Consider the following 23,112-nt stretch of genomic DNA (forward strand, 5'->3'; position numbering starts at 1 on the left):
ACACAGTCATTACATAGGACAGTATTTGGCCACACAGTCATTACATAGGACAGTATTTGGCCACACAGTCATTACATAGGACAGTATTTGGCCTGGCCACACAGTCATTACATAGGACAGTATTTGGCCTGGCCACACAGTCATTACATAGGACAGTATTTGGCCACACAGTCATTACATAGGACAGTATTTGGCCTGGCCACACAGTCATTACATAGGACAGTATTTGGCCACACAGTCATTACATAGGACAGTATTTGGCCTGGCCACACAGTCATTACATAGGGACAGTATTTGGCCTGGCCACACAGTCATTACATAGGGCAGTACTTGGCCTGGCCACACAGTCATCAACAGCCAGCTACATACACAACAAAACCGGCAGGGCAGGGTCATGGTAGTTCAGTTGCAGTTCCAAAATTCAAAGGCACTCCCACATCTGAGCTGTCTTTGTTGCAGGTGCCATGGTAACAGCTGAATAATATGAGAAAGAAGAAGAAACCCACACACTGCTCTTGATGGTATCACTGCTCTTGATGGTATCACTGCTCTTGAATATCACTGCTCTTGATAGTATCACTGCTCTTGATAGTATCACTGCTCTTGATAGTATCACTGCTCTTGATAGAATAACTGCTCTTGCTAGTATCACTGCTCTTGATAGTATCACTGCTCTTTAATAAGCTTTACATATCGGCCTCAAGGCCTTCGTCAGAGCCGATACGTAAGCTTATTGGAAACAGTGATCTAGCAAAAGCAGTGATTAACAAAAGCAATGATACTAGCAAGAGCAGTTATATCAAGAGCAGTTGTGCAGTGAAATAAGTGATGCTCCCCCAGTGGTTTATGTCAAGATGCACCAACAGACAACATCTGCAGTACCTGCGGAAGTCCCGCAGAGGGCGTGTGGAGGTGGGGGATTCCATTGGGGGGCCAGCTGAGCAGGTGGAACTGTGTCAGAGTGCACGAGTCTCCTGGGTCTGCACGTTCTTCAGGTAGAAACTACGAACCAGGAAGTCCTTACACCAGATTGTTCAGAGACCAAGTTCACCTTGGTAGGGAACAAAGATTATTTAATATCACTCAGTGGCCCTTTAACACAGTAGTACCACAATATAATTAGAACGACTGCGGTAGAATGGTGGGTGGATCGGCAATCATCTGTACATTTACATTTAATTCATTTAGCAGACGCTCTTATCCAGAGCGACTTACAAAATCTGCATGTACCACATTGAGTAGTGGTGTTAATTCAGAGATACGCTTCTAGATCAGTGGTTCTCAGTCCTGGTCCTTAGTTTGTCCCCAGCCACACACCTGATTCAAATCATCAACTCGTCATCAGATTTTGAATGATTTGAATCAGGGTGTCTAGCGCTAGGGGCAAAAACAAAGGACCAGGACTGAGACCCACTAATCTATAAGCGTGTCTCTATAATTACGGTAACAGCACTACTCAATGTGTACGTACTAGATGATTTCTAGAAGGAAAATACCTCTCAAACCATGGTAATTGACTGGCACAGTCATGGGTACACATAGCCGCGGCCGATCCACCCACCATTCTACTGCAGTCGTTCTAATAATACTGTGTACTACTGTGTTAAAGAGGCCACCGAGTGATATTAAATCATCTATAGCTATAGATATATAAACCACTCACCTCGTAGATGTGGTAGAGGAGGATCCTCGTCAGGCCAGTAGCGAACACACTGAGTGTCTCCGTCCTCAACCAGGGCAGTCATCACCACTATCACTGTGCATCCATTCTCCCACACCATCTATGGTACAACGACCCACTGTCACACACCGGACTGTACTGGTATACACTGTGATTGACATGCCAGACTAGGGCCATAGTTACTGCCCCATTTTCCTTCTAAATCAACCGTGTCGCCATAGCTGCGTTTACACAGGAAGCCCAGTTCTGATCTTTTGCAAGTTTCAGTTTATTCATGTGCTATTAAAGTGCTTTCCTTCAACGTTTTTGGGTCCCAGCTGACTCAAGCTGAAAATTCCTCAGAGTACTGTGTGTGCCACTGACCTGCCAGAAGTCAGCGATGGTGTGTGCCACTGACCTGCCAGAAGTCAGCGATGGCGTGTGCCACTGACCTGCCAGAAGTCAGCGATGGTGTGTGCCACTGACCTGCCAGAAGTCAGCGATGGCGTGTGCCACTGACCTGCCAGAAGTCAGCGATGGTGTGTGCCACTGACCTGCCAGAAGTCAGCGATGGTGTGTGCCACTGACCTGCCAGAAGTCAGCGATGGTGTGTGCCACTGACCTGCCAGAAGTCAGCGATGGCGTGTGCCACTGACCTGCAGAAGTCAGCGATGGCGTGTGCCACTGACCTGCCAGAAGTCAGCGATGGTGTGTGCCACTGACCTGCCAGAAGTCAGCGATGGTGTGTGCCACTGACCTGCCAGAAGTCAGCGATGGCGTGTGCCACTGACCTGCCAGAAGTCAGCGATGGTGTGTGCCACTGACCTGCCAGAAGTCAGCGATGGCGTGTGCCACTGACCTGCCAGAAGTCAGCGATGGTGTGTGCCACTGACCTGCCAGAAGTCAGCGATGGTGTGTGCCACTGACCTGCCAGATGTCAGCGATGGTGTGTGCCACTGACCTGCCAGAAGTCAGCGATGGTGTGTGCCACTGACCTGCCAGAAGTCAGCGATGGTGTGTGCCACTGACCTGCCCAGAATTCAGCGATGGTGTGTACCACTGACCTGCCAGAAGTCAGCGATGGTGTGTGCCAGTGGTCCCTGGGTGGCGATGTAAGCAGGCAGTCGAGGGTCGTGGTCAATCTGGGTTTTACAGAGAGAGGATATGAGTGACGTCTGTGCCAACCACAGGACAAAGTCTATACCATCAGCACCGTAAGAGCAGTGATGAGACTAGCAAGAGATCTTACTATGGTGCTGGCGTTAATGTAGTCTTCCTTGGTGGAGTTGCTCTCTGCCTTCAGTTTTACACGGGAGTGATCATCTGGAACAGAACAGGTAGTAACTAACCGAGCTCTAGAAGAGGATCGCAGATATAATTATGTAGGCCTGGATTCAATCTAACGCCAGATTAACGGCCTGCGCACAGCAATAGGCTTCTGAAGGCAATTTCCCTGACGTTTGCGGAGACCACGCGCTCTGAACAGCTGTGCAGATGCCAGCTCAAGCAGAAATCCACTTTAAGTCAAACACAGTGCACAGGTTAATATGTGCTTGTTAAAATCCCAGCCCAAGACTGGAGGATAAACCAGAGGAGAGGTATATAAGACTCACAGGGCAGAGTCAGGGCAGCGGTTCTTCTCCAGGTGGGGTTCACTCTGTGCTACTGTAGCAGCACTGGGTTCAGCCTGGTAGGAGCACAGAGCCTCCCACTCCTTCAGCAGACAGTCCTTATTCTTCAGATGGTCCTCCATATAGGCCTGGGGAGGGGGGAGAAGGAGACAGAGAGGAACACTAACGTTAAGAACAGAGTTCTCCTCCCCATATTATACCAGCTGTTTAAAGCTCCATGATCCAATAGTTAAACAATGAGGGCCCGTTTCCTGGACACAGATAAAGCCTCTGATACCGACCAGTAGGAAATATAATGACCCCATACCCTCTGAAACTGACCAGTAGGAAATATAATGACCCCCATACCCTCTGATACTGAACAGTAGGAAATATAATGACCCTATACCCTCTGAAACCGACCAGTAGGAAATATAATGACCCCCATACCCTCTGATACTGACCAGTAGGAAATATAATGACCCCATACCCTCTGAAACTTACCAGTAGTAATATAATTGACCCCATACCCTCTGATACAAACCAGTAGGAAATATAATGACCCCATACCCTCTGATACTGACCAGTAGTAAATATAATGACCCCATACCCTGATACTGACCAGTATCATGTGACCAGTAGAGATGTCCATGTTTGACTGGGCGGGCTCTTCGCTCCAGGAGGGTGTACTGCTGTGTGAGGAGGGGCTGTGTTGGGGTCCGTCGCTGAACTGGGACGACACACTGCTCACCCTGGACGTGTCCGTCCCCCTCCGGCCCCCCGCTCCCACACCCACCGCCTCCTGACGACTGAACGAATTCTTGGCTGCCATGTGCTGCCTGCAGAGCTCCTGGGAAAGTCAACAGAAAGAGATTCCGTTAAACAAAACGCAAATGAGAAGCTAATCACTTTCATCAGCAATAATTATGATTTATCATCACAACTTGTGAGAAAATAAATAGAGACATGTTACGGTAAAATGTAATACAAGCAACTAACAACGGTGTATGTGTAAGGTTCTGTATTTGTTTTCTTAGTTCACCTTGTGTTCTTGAACGTAGCCCTGTTTCTTTGTGTTCTTGAACATAGCCCTGTTTCTTTGTGTTGTTGAACGTAGCCCTGTCTCTTTGTGTTCTTGAACGTAGCCCCTGTTTCTTTGTGTTCTTGAACGTAGCCCTGTCTCTTTGTGTTCTTGAACGTAGCCCTGTTTCTTTGTGTTGTTGAACGTAGCCCTGTCTCTTTGTGTTGTTGAGCGTAGCCCTGTTTCTTTGTGTTCTTGAACGTAGCCCTGTCTCTTTGTGTTCTTGATCGTAGCCCTGTTTCTTTGTGTTCTTGAACGTAGCCCTGTCTCTTTGTGTTCTTGATCGTAGCCCTGTTTCTTTGTGTTCTTGATCGTAGCCCTGTTTCTTTGTGTTCTTGAACATAGCCCTGTTTCTTTGTGTTCTTGAACGTAGCCCTGTTTCTTTGTGTTCTTGAACGTAGCCCTGTCTCTTTGTGTTCTTGAACGTAGCCCTGTTTCTTTGTGTTCTTGATCGTAGCCCTGTTTCTTTGTGTTCTTGAACGTAGCCCTGTTTCTTTGTGTTCTTGAACGTAGCCCTGTCTCTTTGTGTTCTTGAACGTAGCCCTGTTTCTTTGTGTTCTTGATCGTAGCCCTGTTTCTTTGTGTTCTTGAACGTAGCCCTGTTTCTTTGTGTTCTTGAACGTAGCCCTGTTTGTATGTGTTCTTGAACGTAGCCCTTTTCTTTGTGTTCTTGAACGTAGCCCTGTTTCTTTGTGTTCTTGAACGTAGCCCTGTTTCTTTGTGTTCTTGAACGTAGCCCTGTTTCTTTGTGTTCTTGAACGTAGCCCTGTTTCTTTGTGTTCTTGAATGTAGCCCTGTCTTTCATTTTTGTTCATTGATTTCACCTGTGTTAGTTACTCACCTGGTCTCATCAGCTCCTTATTTAGTTCAGTTCTTTCTGTTTGTACCTTGTGAGGTAATATTCGGTTTGACTCTACTAAGCCTTTTCCTAGCTCGTTTGTGAGAACCAGTTATAGCCTTCAGTCCTAGTTTTGTTTCACCTGCCTGTTTGCCTACCTGTGTATGACCATTGCCTGCCCGTGACCACGATTCCTGCCTTCTGCAAAGGTGAAATAAACACGTGCCGCGCTCTGCGCGTGACTCTACACCTTTTTCTCCCTGAGTATGGAGATGTATGCTCAATACAAAATGATAACCAACTCATCGTGGCTTTGCCACAATATTGGAAGAGGCAATTACTTAAAAAATAAATTAAAGAATTAGTCTGCCTGCCACCCGTAAAAAAAAACATAAATGGCTTAAAAGCGATTAGTATAAATCGAAAAATGTATCACTTCAAGTCAAAAGTTTTGACAGCAATGCAGCATAAAATTCAAGTCAGTTGGGAACAGGGCTTTGATGTCCCATTACTTACGCATCGGGTCTATGAACTGACCAGGGGACGGCTTGTTCAATAGGGCGATATGGGCGACGCACTGCCAAACGGGGAAAAGGAAGGGATTTTTTTTCTAATCAATTATATATAAAAAAATATATATATATATATTTTTTTAAAATAAATTTATAAAAAATTATATCACGGCAACAGCAGTTATCAGTGTTCACGTCTGATCTGCCAGCCACTAAATGTCAAATCAGGCTAAAGTCGGTGCTTCAAATGGCCCGCCCGTTTTTTTGGGCGATTTCAGTCAGGTTGAAAATCGCCCAGAAGTCTCTCATAGCCTGTCATGTAAAATCTATTTGTTTCACATTTCAAAGCTTTCAATACATTCTCTATGGGTGTCTGTGGGCTTGCACTTAAGCGCTTTCGTCACACATAACGTAACCACGAATGAACGTAACTAAGAAAAAGACCAGGTAGCAGCCTCAATCAATTCACTACTACTATCAAAATGGCTAGGCTTCAGTCCAACTCGATTGTGTCTTTGAAAGAAGTTCCTTTTTGTCGGCGAACAAATTAAGATAAATTGGCAACGAAACAATTAGGACCTCCCAGACCAAATTTAATAATTCAACAGGTTTCTACTAAAGGCGGAAAGTCCTACACCCGGGGATTTTCCAAAAAATTGGTACGAACGAAAAAAGACATTGCCACTCACTCAACTGGATGACGAGGGATACAGCCTAGCTGTGCCGCCACAACGATGAGGTTAGTGTTGATAATCACAAGTTTACTGGATGTGGATATGGTGTAATAAAGGCAGTTTATTCAGAGGTAAATATATCTGGAATCGCGTTCACGGACCCGTTCGTCAAACTCTTAAGGGAGCTATAAATTAAGCCCCATTACTTACCATATCAGATAAGAGAAATTGCTGCAGCTACATATATTTTACATCCTGGCCCTACATAGTTCACTATTTGCATCACTTACCAAAATATTACATGTGGTCATATATGCTTGGAAAGTGGAGATGCCATAGAACGTCAAAAAAGTAAACATTGCTGGAGACACATTGTCGTTTTGGAGAAGACATCGCGTTTGCTAGCGAAGAGATTTGTTGTGGCAAATGAACTTGGGCTGGGAATTGCCAGGAACCTCACGATAAGATATATGCATCAGCATTGCGAGTCTCATGATTCTATACATAGTGCGATTCGATACTGTGATTTTATTGCGCACCATATGTCTGTTGCAGAGGGATCAGAAAGCCATGAGAACGAGTTTTGATCAGTCATGGAAATAAAAGTGCTGAAAACTAATTGGCTCCCAATGTGAAAAGATTGAGAACAAGCTATGAAGGAACAATAATGGTGTTTTGGTGCAGGTACAGCTAACTAGCGCTAAAATATTGCGATATTGTCAATACAGTATATCGTAAAGTATCACTATGTAACTCGATTTCTTTCACCCCAATCCCTCAAATTAACGGTAAATAACTGAATTGTTTGCCCCACATTTAGCTAAGATGATTAGCTAGCCAGCTAAAATGTTTTATTTAGTTAGCAGTCGCATCTACAATAGTTTACTGTCAATAACATGTCTCCAAAAATGACGTGGTGTCTCCAATTGTGTTGACATTTTACAATTGCAATGCGCATCCATGAGTATCCACTTTCTGTAGCTCAGCTGGTAGAGCATGGTGCTTGTAACGCCAAGGTAGTGGGTTCGATCCCCGGGACCACCCATACACAAAAATGTATGCACGCATGACTGTAAGTCGCTTTGGATAAAAGCGTCTGCTAAATGGCATATTATTATTATTATTATTATTATTATTATCTGAAGAGAGCCCCGAAACATTGTGTGCAGACATTTTATGCAATAAATGAAGTAGGTTCAATCTAGTAGTTCTGATCTTCTGATTGGTCCTGATGAGTTGGGCGAGGTCACCTCCAGGCTACTGTCACTGTTGCATTGGCTCTGAGTCGGGTTCTCTGTCTTCAAATGTTCAGCCTAAGAGAGGGATTTGTGTGTGTGTGTGTGTGTGTGTTTAACAGTGATGATGTGTGTGTGTGTGTGTGTTTAACAGTGATGATGTGTGTGTGTGTGTGTTTGTGTGTGTGTGTGTCCTCAGAGCAAGAACTCGTGAGTTGGAAGAACTGAGAGGCCTATGGCGTGGGTGTTGTCCTTGGCCACCTGCTGACAAGGCTGACAAGATAGGACCCTTTTGTCCATTGTTATTGGATAGGAACAGAACTTATAACCAGCTCCTGACCTAAATAGATCTTAGCACAACATTTTACTCAACATATCATATTCCATATTCACTATAACAAATATATTTACTACGACATTAGCAAGAACCGCCACATCCTCAGCCGGCTAATCCAGTGTGTGAAGTTTTGCGGAGTGTTTGAGTTAACTTTGCGAGGCAAAGATGAAACTGAGGGCTCCACCAACCCTGGTAAGCCAACACTTTTGAGATCAGTCAATAAATGCTTCTGGTATTGACTTATATGCTGCCCCTGTCTTCATGTTGTTGCTGGACATATCTTTTTTAAATGTGTGTAGGTCACCTAAATCATCAGAAAAATTGCCCCTCCTGAGAATTTTTTCAGGAGCCGCCACTGGAACTGACACATAAATAGTTTCATTTCAATTTAAGCTATTATATCAAAATACATGCTATAAAAGGAATGCTCAATACATGGGGCATTGAACAGTCAGCCCTGTGCAGACTCTGCCACGACGAAACAGAATCAATAGAACATATTTTCTGGCACTGTCCATCGGTGGCTCGCTTTTGGAGTCAGGTCCAGGAATGGTTGTTATGTCATAACATCAGGGTTCAGATGGACCTGCAAACTGTATTGTTGGGGGATCTGAAAAACCACAATCAGTCAATGGGAAATATCATTATTCTCTTGGGTAAAGTATTTATTTTTAGGGCAATATTGGTAGAAATATTACAAATAGGGAGGTCCAGGGCCCTCGTCAGACATCATAGTAAAAGGAGGGATGTATTCTAAAAGGAAATAGAAAAATGTTATTATAAACTGGGTGATTAGACTCCTGAATGCTGATTGTCTGAAAGCCGTGGTAGAATTAAAGCAATACGGCCCGAGGAGGTGTGGTATATGGCCAACATACCACGGCTAAGGGCTGTTCTTAGTCACGATGCTACTCTTCCTGTGGTTTAATATAGATCCCCATTAGTTCCTGCCAAGGCAGCAGCTACTCTTCCTGTGGTTTAATATAGATCCCCATTAGTTCCTGCCAAGGCAGCAGCTACTCTTCCTGGGGTTTATTATGGATCCCCATTAGTTCCTGCCAAGGCAGCAGCTACTCTTCCTGGGGTTTAATATAGATCCCCATTAGTTCCTGCTAAGGCAGCAGCTACTCTTCCTGGGGTTTATTATGGATCCCCATTAGTTCCTGCCAAGGCAGCAGCTACTCTTCCTGGGGTTTATTATGGATCCCCATTAGTTCCTGCCAAGGCAGCAGCTACTCTTCCTGGGGTTTATTACGGATCCCCATTAGTTCCTGCCAAGGCAGCAGCTACTCTTCCTGGGGTTTATTACGGATCCTCATTAGTTCCTGCCAAGGCAGCAGCAACATTAAGGCAGTTATATACAATTTAAAATATTACATGACATTACATTTCATAACACTTTTCAGAACACATTGAGAGTGTTCCCTCATAGCACTACTCCACTATCACATATTTACAATACGACATCCATGTGTGTAGAGTGTGTGTCTTATCATGTGTGTGTGTGTGTCTCTTCACTGTCCCCGCTGTTCCATAAGGTGTATTTTTATCTGTTTTTTAAAATATTATTATACTGCTTGCGTCAGTTACCTGATGTGGAATAGAGTTCCATGTAGTCATGGCTCTATGTAGTACTGTGCTCCTCCCATAGTCTGTTCTGGACTTGGGGACTGTGAAGAGACCTCTGGTGGCATGTCTTGTGGGGTATGCATGGGTGTCCGAGCTGTGTGCTAGTCGTTTAAACAGACAGCTCGGTGCATTCAGCATGTCAACACTTCTTACAAAAAGAAGTAGTGATGAAGTCAATCTCTCCTCCACTTTGAGCCAGGAGAGATTGACATGCATATTATTAATGTTAGCTCTCCGTGTACATTTAAGGGCCAGCCGTGCTGCCCTGTTCTGAGCCAATTGTAATTTTCCAAGGTCCCTCTTTGTGGCACCTTACCACACGACTAAACAGTAGTCCAGGTGTGACAAAACTTGGGCCTGTAGGACCTGCCTTGTTGATAGTGCTGTTAAGAAGGCAGAGCAGCGCTTTATTATGGACAGACTTCTCCCCCATCTTAGCTACCGTTGTATCAACATGTTTTGACCATGAAAGTTTACAATCCAGGGTTACTCCAAGCAGTTTAGTCACCTCAACTTGCTCAATTTCCACATTATTTATTACAAGATGTAGTTGAGGTTTAGGGTTTAGTGAATGATTTGTCCCAAATACAATGCTTTTAGTTTTTGAAATATTTAGGAATAACTTCTTCCTTGCCACCCATTCTGAAACTAACTGCAGCTCTTTGTTAAGTGTTGCAGTGATTTCAGCTCGCTGTAAAGCTGACGTGTGTAGTGTTGTCATCCGCACACATAGACACACTGGCCTTTCACGGGCCCACGAGAAGCAGGAAAGCGTCATCATGATCGTCATCACCACGATTGAGACCCCGCAGTCTTTCCTGTTAACTGAGGCCTAGCCTGTCCCCGAGTCTAATATTGAAGGCCACATAGAAGGCTCTAACCTCTCCTACCTGGTAGCCAAAGTGTGTCTCAGGTTCCAAATGGCACCCTATTCCCTATATAGTGCACTACTTTAGACCAGTTCCCTATATAGTGCACTACTTTAGACAAGTTCCCTATATAGTGCACTACTTTACCCCAGTTCCCTATATAGTGCACTACTTTACACCAGTTCCCTATATAGTGCACTACTTTAGACCAGTTCCCTATATAGTGCACTACTTTAGACCAGTTCCCTATATAGTGCACTACTTTAGAACAGTTCCCTATATAGTGCACTACTTTAGACCAGTTCCCTATATAGTGCACTACTTTAGACCAGTTCCCTATATAGTGCACTACTTTAGACAAGTTCCCTATATAGTGCACTACTTTATACCAGTTCCCTATCTAGTGCACTACTTTAGACCAGTTCCCTATCTAGTGCACTACTTTACACCAGTTCCCTATCTAGTGCACTACTTTACACCAGTTCTCTATATAGTGCACTACTTTAGACCAGTTCCCGATATAGTGCACTACTTTAGACCAGTTCCCTATATAGTGCACTACTTTAGACAAGTTCCTATCTAGTGCACTACTTTACACCAGTTCTCTATATAGTGCACTACTTTACACCAGTTCCCTATATAGTGCACTACTTTAGACCAGTTCCCTATATAGTGCACTACTTTAGACCAGTTCCCTATATAGTGCACTACTTTAGACCAGTTCCCTATCTACTGCACTACTTTACACCAGTTCTCTATATAGTGCACTACTTTACACCAGTTCCATATATAGTGCACTACTTTAGACCAGTTCCTATATAGTGCACTACTTTATACCAGTTCCCTATATAGTGCACTGCTTTATACCAGTTCCCTATATAGTGCACTACTTTATACCAGTTCCCGATATAGTGCACTACTTTAGACCAGTTCCCTATATAGTGCACTACTTTAGACAAGTTCCCTATCTAGTGCACTACTTTACACCAGTTCTCTATATAGTGCACTACTTTACACCAGTTCCCTATATAGTGCACTACTTTAGACCAGTTCCCTATATAGTGCACTACTTTAGACCAGTTCCTATATAGTGCACTACTTTAGACCAGTTCCCTATCTACTGCACTACTTTACACCAGTTCTCTATATAGTGCACTACTTTACACCAGTTCCATATATAGTGCACTACTTTAGACCAGTTCCCTATATAGTGCAGTACTTTATACCAGTTCCCTATATAGTGCACTACTTTAGACCAGTTCCCTATATAGTGCACTACTTTAGACCAGTTCTCTATATAGTGCACTACTTTAGACCAGTTCCCTATATATTGCACTACTTTTGACATGGGCCCATAACGCTCTGGTTTAAAAGAAGTGCACTATATGGGGATAAAGCTGTCATTTGGGACACACACACACACAATGTGTCTCCTCTCTTACCTGGTAGTCAAAGTGTGTCTCTGGTCCTCCCTCGGGTCGAGGCCCAGTTTCCCTGAGGCCAGCTGCTGAGTGTGGTGTCTGAGACAGGCGATGGTCAGGCGCCACCACCACCACCCCGCCCACACACGCCATGGACACCAGCGCCAGTACCAGCCCGCTGGAGCCCTCCTTCACCCGCGTGGCATGGGGCAGCCCATCACCCTCGCTCCTCTGAAGGGGGAGAGAGAGAGAGAGAGAGGAAGAGGAGGAAGAACAGAGAGACAGGGGACGACAGAGAGACAGGGACGACAGAGAGACAGGGAAGACAGAGAGACAGGGAAGACAGAGAGACAGGGAAGACACAGAGAGACAGGGAAGACACAGAGACAGGGAAGACAGAGAGACAGGGAAGACAGATAGAGAGGGAAGACACAGGGAAGACAGAGAGACAATAGAGGGAAATAGAGAGGAGAGAAAGAGAGAGAAAGAGGAAGGGAAAAGGTTATGATGATGATGATGATGATGATGATGATGATGATGATGATGATGATGAATATTATTATTATTATTAGTAGTAGTATGTCACTAAAGATACTTGTTTGTTTATAGAGATGTTGTTAAGAAGGTAGTTGTCTTCAGAGGGTCCAGGTGTGAACTACCAGGTGTGAAACAGGGAAGGGACTCAGGGGGTATGCTAATTTGGTATAGAGCAGACCTAACTAAATCTATTAAATTAATCAAAACAGGAACATTTTACATTTGGTTAGAAATTCAAAAGGAAATTATCTCAACTGAGAAAAATGTCCTCCTGTGTGCTACCTATATCCCCCCACTAGAATCCCCATACTTTAATGAAGACAGTTTCTCCATCCTGGAGGGGGAAATCAATCATTTCCAGACCCAGGGACATGTACTAGTCTGTGGCGACCTAAATGCCAGAACTGGACAAGAACCTGACACCCTCAGCACACAGGGGGACAAACACCTACCAGGAGGTGACAGCATTCCCTCCCCCATATGCCCCCCTAGGCACAACTACGACAACATAACCAACAAAAACGGGTCACGACTCCTGCAGCTCTGTCGCACACTGGGTATGTACATAGTCAATGGTAGGCTTCGAGGGGACTCCTTTGGTAGGTACACCTATAGCTCATCTCTTGGCAGTAGTACTGTAGACTACTTTATCACTGACCTCAACCCAGAGTCTCTCAGAGCGTTCACAGTCAGCCCACTGACACCCCTATCAGACCACAGCAAAATCACAGTCTACTTGAACAGAGCAATACTCAATCATGAGGCATCAAAGCCAAAGGAACTGAATAATATTAAGAAATGCTATAGATGGAAGGAAAGTAGTGTTGAAACCTACCAAAGAACAATTAAGAAACAACAAATTCAATCCATTCTAGACAACTTCCTGGACAAAACGTTCCACTGTAATAGTGAAGGTGTAAACTTGGCAGTAGAAAACCTAAACAGTATATTTGACCTCTCAGCTTCCCTATCAAATCTAAAAATCTCTAACAGAAAACCAAAGAAAAGTAATAACAGTGATAAATGGTTTGATGAAGAATGCAAAAACCTAAGAAAGAAATTGAAAAACCTATCCAACCAAAAACATAGAGACCCAGAAAACCTGAGCCTACGCCTTCACTATGGTGAATCACTAAAACAATATAGAAATACACTACGGAAAAAGAAGGAACAGCATGTCAGAAATCAGCTCAATGTAATTGAAGAATCCATAGACTCTAACCACTTCTGGGAAAATCGGAAAACACTAAACAAACAACAACACGAAGAGCTATCTATCCAAAACGGAGATGTATGGGTAAACCACTTCTCCAATCTTTTTGGCCCTATAACAAAGTATGAAAAATGTATGCACTCACTAAAAATGTAAGTCGCTCTGGATAAGAGCGTCTGCTAAATTACTAAAATGTAAATGTAAACAAAGAACAAACAGCAAAAACATATAGATGATCGAATAAAAATCTTAGAATCAACTATTAAAGACTATCAGAACCCACTGGATTCTCCAATTACATTTAAAGAACTACAGGACAAAATACAAACCCTCCAACCCAAAAAAGGCCTGTGGTGTTGATGGTATCCTAAATGAAATGAGAAAATATACAGACCACAAATTTCAATTGGCTATACTTAAACTCTTCAACATCATCATCAGCTCGGGCATATTCCCCAATATTTGGAACCAAGGACTGATCACCCCCAATCCACAAAAGTGGAGACAAATTTGACCCCAATAACTACCGTGGGATATGCGTCAACAGCAACCTTGGGAAAATCCTCTGTGTTATCATTAACAGCAGACTCGTACATTTCCTCAGCGAAAACAATGTACTGAGCAAATGTCAAATTGGCTTTTTACCAAATTACCGTACGACAGACCACATATTCATCCTGCACACCCTAATTGACAAACAAACAAACCAAATTTGGCATGAGGGCCTGCTATACAAATGGATGGAAAGTGGTGTTGGGGGGGAAAACATACGATATTATAGAATCCAAGTACACAAACAACAAGTGTGCGGTTAAAATTGGCAAAAACGCAAACATTTCTTTCCACAGAACCGGGGTGTGAGACAGGGATGCAGCTTAAGCCCCACCCTCTTCAACATATATATCAACGAATTGGCGAGGGCACTAGAACAGTCTGCAGCACCCGGCCTCACCCCTACTAGAATCTGAAGTCAAATGTCTACTGTTTGCTGATGATAGGCTGAGTAAGTCTAAACCACGCTCAGTCTCTACTCTGATAGGCCTGCTTGGAGCAGGAACTATCTCTGTCAGAGTATTAAAATAATAATTTTGGGTTGGGACAGTTAGTTATCTGACTGCCCTGCGTGGTTTTTCAGTGGGCCCGTATATACGAACATCATATTTACCATTCAAGTGTTTGCATTAATTAAAATACTAGTCTATTTTAGAAGACGTGTATTGACCTCGTTTTGTTCCTATACCAGATTTGAATTGACGCAACTTAACACAAGCAAAAACTCAAACAGGAAGTACCAGTGAAGCGCTCAATAGAAGTGGTCCAATGAAGCGATGCTAAGCTACAGGACTGTTTCGCTAGCACAGACTGGAATATTGTAATGACCTGACTAGATCATAAAAGAACAACTGTCCAGACAGAGGATTGAGTTTACGAATGGACGGTTTATTAAACCAACTTTACACAGGCTACTGTTTGGCCGTAGCCCACGCCAAATAAATGAAAGATAACCCACAAGCCAATCGTGACCTTCTCTTGTGAAGCCCAGACGTAAAAAGAGAGAGAACAAAGGCTAAACCTGGTCTTAACTTCCAATGCTCCATCCCCCTGCCCAACCCCCTCCACGCCACTCCGCCAACCGCCAGGATGCCCGGCATCAGAACATTCCAGGCATTCCCGTGATTGGCAGATAGCAGGTTGATTGACATGTCGGACCCTGCGAACACTGGGTACTGGTAGGTACAACACAACCATCTACTAGCCTAACACATAACACACAGCTGTCTGTGCGGGTCGCTACAATATGTTCGGGATTCATCCGATGGGATTGAGGAGTTTACCACATCAGTCACCTGCTTCATTAATAAGTGCATCGAAAATGTCGTCCCCAAGGTGACTGTCACGGTTTCGGCCGAGGCTGCCTCTCTCCCTTGTTCGGGCAGGTTTCGGCGTTCGTGCGTCTCGAATTCTAGCTGCCACCGCTGTATGTTTCATGTTCGTTTGCTTTTGTCTGTTTGTTTCCACACCTGTTTCTGTTTTGGCGTAATTAGTGTCCTATAAGTTTCTCGTTGTGTTTGTCTAGTGTTGTGTGTAATTAATTTCCGTCAGTTGTGTGTATTGCTCGGTTGAGCTTCTCTCCACTGCGCTGGAGTATTTTCGCACCTGTTTGTGCGCAGTTACCATTTGTCGCACCTGTTTGTGCGCTGTTACTTTGCCTTCGCCTGCGTATTTTTTCGCCTTCGGGCAAAGTTGTCCTTTTGCCTTAGTTTGGGCAGTTATACAAGCCTTTGGAATATCGTTCTGAGTCCTGCGTTTGATTCCACCATTGCACCTACAGCACGCCCTGACAGAATTACACACCATCAATGGAATCAGCAGGAGCCGAAGCAGCCCAGACGAGACTGGAGGCCCAGTTTCGGGACCAACGAGATCAGATCCTGCAGATGGGGACCGCCCTGCAGGAGGTGATTTCCACCCTCCGAGGCTGGGGTACGCCTCCACCGCCTCCCTCCCTGCCAGCACCATCGGCCAGCCCCGCCCATTCCAGCGCCGGAACCTCGAGGGAGTCCGACTATCTCTCCCGAGGGCCTACGACGGAACCGCGGCTGGGTGTCAGGATTCCTACTCCAGGTGGAGCTATACCTGGCCACAGTGCACCCGGCACCTTCGGGGCATGAGGCGTGTCCGCCCTGATCTCCTGCCTGGCCGGAAAAGCGTTGGAGTGGGCCAACGCGGAGTGGAGGAAGATCGACGCCACGACGATTACCTACGACGAAGTTCTCCCGCCGCTTCAGGGCGGTGTTTGACCATCCCCGGAGGAGCGGCGGGGAGCGTCTGGTCTTCCTCCGGCAGGGAGGAGGAGTGCCCAGGAATTCGCTCTCGAATTCCGTACTCTAGCGGCAGATGCAGGGTGGAATGATCGGGCCCTCATCGATCTATACAGATGTAGCCTACGAGAGGACGTCCGTCGGGAGCTGGCTTGTAGGGACACCAGCCTCTCTTTCGACCAGCTGGTCGACATGTCCATCAGGCTGGATAACCTACTGGCTACCCGCGGACGTCCTGCGGAGGGTCCGTCCATTTCACCCTCCAGCGCCTCCGAGCCGTGTCCTATGGAGCTCGGGGGCGCTGGCGCTAGAGAGAGGAGGAGTCGGCAGGCTAGGGGGTCCATCCACTGCACCAACTGTGGTCGGGGAGGACACACCGCGGCTAGGTGCTGGGGATGGCCTCCTAGGGGAGATGACGACAGGTCCCGCACTGGGGATTCCCTCCAGGTGAGTAGGCGCCCCACTCACCCAGAGCTCACTGTTGCCCATTTTTGTATGCCTGTAAGTTTTCCACAGGTAGCACCTCATTCCCAGCATAAGGCGCTGGTAGATTCAGGCGCGGCTGGGAATTTTATTGATAAAAAGTTTTGTTTAGCGTTAGGGATTCCCCTTATTCCTGTTGATGTTCCTTTCCCGTTCATGCCCTAGATAGTCGTCCGTTGGGTACGGGCTTAATCAGGGAAGTCACGGCGCCACTTAGGATGTGTGCGCAGGGGGATCATCAGGAGATGATTCAGCTGTTCCTGACTGACTCTCCTGCGTATCCGGTGGTGCTGGGCATGCCCTGGTTGAGTACCCATAACCCAGCTATTTCGTGGCAGGAGAGGGCTCTGATGGAGTGGTCTGCTCAGTGTGTGGGTAGATGTTTGGGCGTACTGCCCTACAAACTGCCGAGGCACTGTTTACCCATGTGTTCCGGCACTACGGGGTACCCGAGGACATTGTGGCTGATAGGGGTCCCCAATTCACCTCCAGAGTCTGGAGAGCGTTTATGGAGCGGTTGGGGGTCTCGTGAGCCTCACCTCGGGTTACCACCCGGAGAGTAATGGGCAGGTGGAACGCGTAAACCAGGATGTGGGTAGGTTTCTCAGAACATACTGCCAGGACCGGCCGGAGGAGTGGTCAAGGTACGTTCCCTGGGCCGAGATGGCCCAGAATTCCCTACGCCATTCCTCCACTAACCTAACTCCATTTCAATGTGTGTTGGGTTACCAGCCGGTTCTGGCACCCTGGCAGCAGAGCCAGATCGAGGCTCCTGCGGTGGATGAGTGGGCGCGTCGCTCGGAGGAGACGTGGAACACTGCACACGTCCACCTGCAGCGGGCCCTCCGACGTCAGAAGGCGAGCGCTGATCTCCACCGCAGTGAGGGACCGGTGTACGCACCTGGTGATCGAGTCTGGCTCTCTACCAGAAACCTGCCCCTCCGCCTGCCCTGTCGGAAACTGGGTCGGCGGTTTGTGGGGCCGTTTAAAGTCCTGAGAAGGTTGAACGAGGTATGTTATAGATTACAGCTACCTGTGGAGTATAAGTGTATTAACCCCTCGTTCCATGTGTCCCTTCTCAGGCCGGTGGTAGCGGGCCCACTCCAAGAAAATGAGATCTTGGAGACTCCTCCGCCCCCATTAGACATCGAGGGGGTACCAGCGTACTCCGTGAGGTCCATTTTGGATTCGAGACGTCGGATGGGGGGTCTCCAGTATCTAGTGGAGTGGGAGGGGTGCGGTCCGGAGGAGCGGTGCTGGAGTGCCGAGGAGAGACATTTTGGACCCGTCGCTCCTGACGGAATTCCATCGGGGGCATCCGACGCGCCCTGCTCCAAGCGTCCTCCTGGTCGTCCCCGAGGCCGGAGTCGGCGCACGTCTGGAGCCGCGCGTCAAGGGGGGGTACTGTCACGGTTTCGGCCGAGGCTGCCTCTCTCCCTTGTTCGGGCAGGTTTCGGCGTTCGTCGTCTCGGAATTCTAGCTGCCACCGCTGTATGTTTCATGTTCGTTTGCTTTTGTCTGTTTGTTTCCACACCTGTTTCTGTTTTGGCGTAATTAGTGTCCTATAAGTTTCTCGTTGTGTTTGTCTAGTGTTGTGTGTAATTAATTTCCGTCAGTTGTGTGTATTGCTCGGTTGAGCTTCTCTCCACTGCGCTGGAGTATTTTCGCACCTGTTTGTGCGCAGTTACCATTTGTCGCACCTGTTTGTGCGCTGTTACTTTTCGCCTTCGTGCGTATTTTTCGCCTTCGGGCAAAGTTGTCCTTTTGCCTTAGTTTGGGCAGTTATACAAGCCTTTGGAATATCGTTCTGAGTCCTGCGTTTGATTCCACCATTGCACCTACAGCACGCCCTGACAGTGACCGTACATACATATCCCAACCAGAAAACATGGATTACAGGCAACATCTGCACTGAGCTAAAGGCTAGAGCTGATGCTTTCAAGGATATACCTCTTGAACTGTTATGTTAATTTTGAGCTTTACCTACAAATCCAATAGTTTAAATTAATTTTGACCGCTATATACCTCCATAAACCATTGCACACAACGTTTTCATATAGCTAATGGTTTAAAGAAGCACATATAGCTTTCAATTCATTTTAAACCACTATGAATTCACTCTAGTATAAAATGAATAGATCATGTTCAGTTATGTTCCCTTGTGTTGGGTTCGTTGCCTAAATGCCTATTTTTGGGTAGTAATGGTCAAATTTGCTATCAAGTAATTTGTAGGCGTCCATCTATCACAATGCACCGGGCATACAGGAGGGAACACTGGCATGTTCTAGACCATAGGTCACTAACAGGCGGACCGCGGTCCGGATCCGGACCCAGAAGCCGTCCCATACGGACCCGGACCAAAACAAAAGATTATGAATTAAAACCTGACGGGGCGCTTCTATTTTAATATGCACAGCTTTTGTAGTCTTTACGGTACTCGTTTTGTGAATGAGGAAACTCACCGACCAATTGCATGTGAGTTAAGCGATCCCACGTGATACCACTCAGCCAATGAAGTCTTTGCATTCCTGGCGGTAAACATTGGGACTCTACAGTGCAGACAGATGAGAGTTTTAGAGGCAAGTTACCAAGGAAAAGAAAGTCGGATTAAAAAGATAGCGATATATGTAGAAAACAAAGGGAGCGAAAACAGACGAATGAGACGGAGAAAGGGGAACGAAACAGACGAGTGAGAAACAGACGAATGAGACGGAGAAAGGGAGAGATACAGACGAGTGTGCCGGAGAAAGCTGAGGAAAATACGAGTGAGACGGAGAAAGTTGACGAAAATATGAGTGAGACGGAGAAAGGGAGCGAAACAGACGAGTGAGGCAGAAAAAGGGTAACAGTTAGAGAAAATAAGGAACAAATGGCACTCTCCAAAAAAAGAAAAGTGGACAATGAAAACAGAGCATTTAATCCAGAATGGACAGACTCCACCAGGATCCTGAGCAACACATTCACTGCCCAACAACGTGCTCTTGAGTGTTCCCTCAGAGTTTCTTGGATTTTGGGTAAACACAAAAAGCCATTTACAGATGGAGGGGTTGTCAAAGAATGCATGAGTGCAGTAGCTGAAACACTACTTGAGGGAAAACAAAAAAATGAGCTTTGTGATAAAATAAAGCAAATTCCCATGTCAGCATCATCTGCCACAAAGAAAAGTGAAATATTAACTCAGGATGTGCTAACCCAGCTAGATGAAGCCATGCATAAGGCACCATGTGTAGGCTTAGCTGTGGATGAGTCCACTGACATATGTGACAATGCTCAGCTGTTAGTGTTTGCCAGGTTTTCAACACAGCCCAGAAAACATTCTGTGAAGACATGTTAGGTGTCACTCCCCTTCAGACCAGTACAAGAGGAGAGGATATCTACCTGGCCATTAAGGAGATGTTAACAAAAGAGGAATAGAGGCAAAACAAGTGGTTTCAATAACCACAGATGGAGCCCCTTCTATGATAGGGAAAGAAAAAGGAGCTGTAGCAAGACTGAAAGGGGACAATCCTGAGCTTTTATCTTACCATTGCATCATTCATCAATCTGTCCTCTGTGCCTCCCCTGTCAGATGAGCATGCTGAGGTGATGAATACAATGATGAAAATGATAAATTTTCTCAGGGCATCCTCTTCCTACCAGCATCGCATGCTTAGGGAATTCCTCAGAGAAGTTGATGCCAATGCTGATGATCTTTTGCTGCACAACAATGTGAGATGGCTCAGCAAAGGCAGGGTGCTAGAGCGCTTTTGGTCCATCAGGAGGGAATTAGCATCTTTTTTGGCAGAGCTAAGCAGTCAGAAGGCAACACAGTTTTCTCTCTTTTTAGAAAATGAGAAATGGATGGATAATGTGGCCTTTTTTGGTTGACATCACGTCACATCTGAATGAACTGAATTTGAGGCTACAGGGCAAGGACAATTCAATTTGTGAACTGATGACAGCTGTTCGCTCCTTTCAGAGGAAACTTGAAGTGTTCAAGGAAGACCTGCAGGGAGACTGTGTACACTTCCCAGCAGTGCAGGAACAGGTTCAGGGACAGAGAGATTTGTCTTCTTTTGTTGATTTTATTGATAAGCTGATTGTAAACTTCAGCAACCGTTTTGACAGCTTCAGCTTTGGAGAGCAGCTCACCATGTTCATTCAGAACCCATTTCTGATCACAGATGTCAGGGGTTCTCAAAGGAAGTCACACAGCACTTTAAATGGGTAAATGCTGGGTCTCTCCAGATGCAATTGGTTGATCTCCAAGCAGATGTGGCCCTGAAAGAGCAGTTTGTAAGAACTGACCCTTCCACTTTCTGGTTCCAAATGGTCCCTGAGACTGCTTTCCCGGGTCTGAGGAAAGTAGCCCTATACATCTTGACCATGTTTGGCTCCACATACAACTGCGAGGCAGCTTTCTCCACAATGAACATAATTAAAACTAAATATCGTTCCAGGCTCACCAATGAGCACCTTCACATGTGTATGAGAATGGCCCTGACTCCATTCAAGCCCAGGTTTAAAATTCTGGCAAGACAGGCTAAAGCTCAATTCTCTCACTGAGCAAAAACATGGTGGAGTGGGATATGAGGGGAAGAAAGTGATACTCTAAAACTGTTCAATTGTTAAGATCTGTTGAGATTTATTATTTGTAAAATTGGTTGAGACTGTTGAGTCAAGATGTGAAACAGAAAAGGGGAAATTCAAACTTTTCCTTCCTTTATATTATTTTTCTGAAGTTAAGCACTTTTTTTTGAAAATGCACAATTTTCACATTTTATTTATTTTCTCTTATTTTGACATGCAGCCCTAGTTTTATTTAGTTAATTAATGAGAGCACATTGTACATATCTACAGTCATACATATATGTTCAGTAGGGCTGCCCCTCTTAGTCGATTAGTCGACTAATCGGTCGTTTTGGTCTTAGTCGACTAAGATTTCTTTAGTCGATAAGTCATTTTTTATGCTTATTCATGCTTAATTACTCATTTCCAAGTAACTTATGAGAACATTTCTGGTGAACACGAGATTTAAAGTGGTGCTTTTGCAGGATTAATTTCGGAGAAACTCAGTTTTACAGATGGTTAATTAACTACATTTATATTGCGCTTTTCTAGTCTTGCACAGCTCTGTCGATTAAATCAACTAATCGATTAGTCGACAAACTCATATAAGTGTTAGTCGACTAAGAATTTCTTTAGTCGAGGACAACCTAATGTTCAGTTCTATGTTTCGTGATAATAAATATTGTCAACAAGTTTTTGAATTGTACTGAATTAATTTGATTAGACGGTCAGTTATTGATTACATTCAGAACTACTAGGCTACTTAAATATATATACCACTAAATTGTTAGACATTATGATCTTCTGGACCTTTGCTTCAAAACATTTTCTCTAACTGGACCTTTTTTAAATTTTGTTGAATACCCCTGATCTAGAGGATCCTTTTACTAGTTTTGTATCCCTATAGAATAATCACACAGGGGAATGGTCATTCAAAACAATAGTATCATATCCATTTCCTGCTACATTGGGAAGCAATGAGCAAGAAACTAAAAAGTAGTCTACATGAGAATATGATTTAAATGTTGACGAGTAACATGAATTCTCCCCTTTTACTCGGGTTCTGAGTCCTCCAAGGTTCACATAGATTTAAGTCCTGAATTAAATGCTGTAATTTCTTTCTACTCTGCGAGTGGGAAGTGTCTAAACCAGAGGAGCGATCTAGATGAGGATCAAGAGTGCAATTAAAGTCCCCTGCCATTAGGACTTTGCCAGGAATGGAGGCTATCAATAGAAATACATTCTCAAAGAATTTGGGATGATCATCATTAGGACCATAAACATTAACCAGATTAATATGCTCATTCAAAAGAGTTCCCTGTATCAAAATGTATCTACCAGCTGTATCAGTTATAATAGTATCCACTTGAAACGGAACAGATTAGTGAATTAAAACCATAACACCATGAGAATTAGAGGAGAAACAGGATGCTATTACTGGCCCTTGTCATCTCCTGCATACTTTTAGTAGCTCATCCTTCAACAAGTGAGTTTCTTGTAGGAACACAATAGATGAATGAAGTTGTTTAAGCCTAGTAATGTAACGATCCCGGCAGTCTGAGTCGGGTCCTGTCGGTGGACTAGTTTTTTATGTTCGGGATCTCCAGTTTCCCGAGGGTTCTGGAACGCTCCGGGGAGCTCTC

General features: G+C 45.1%; 1 pseudogene; it reads right to left on the reverse strand.

Annotated features, from left to right (window-relative positions):
• Nucleotides 1–23,112, reverse strand: part of LOC121558749 — a 115,477-nt pseudogene that overhangs the window by 5,046 nt on the left and 87,319 nt on the right.

The sequence above is a fragment of the Coregonus clupeaformis genome, unplaced genomic scaffold (genome assembly GCF_020615455.1).
Source record: "Coregonus clupeaformis isolate EN_2021a unplaced genomic scaffold, ASM2061545v1 scaf0540, whole genome shotgun sequence".
NCBI classification, from domain to species: Eukaryota; Metazoa; Chordata; class Actinopteri; order Salmoniformes; family Salmonidae; genus Coregonus; species Coregonus clupeaformis.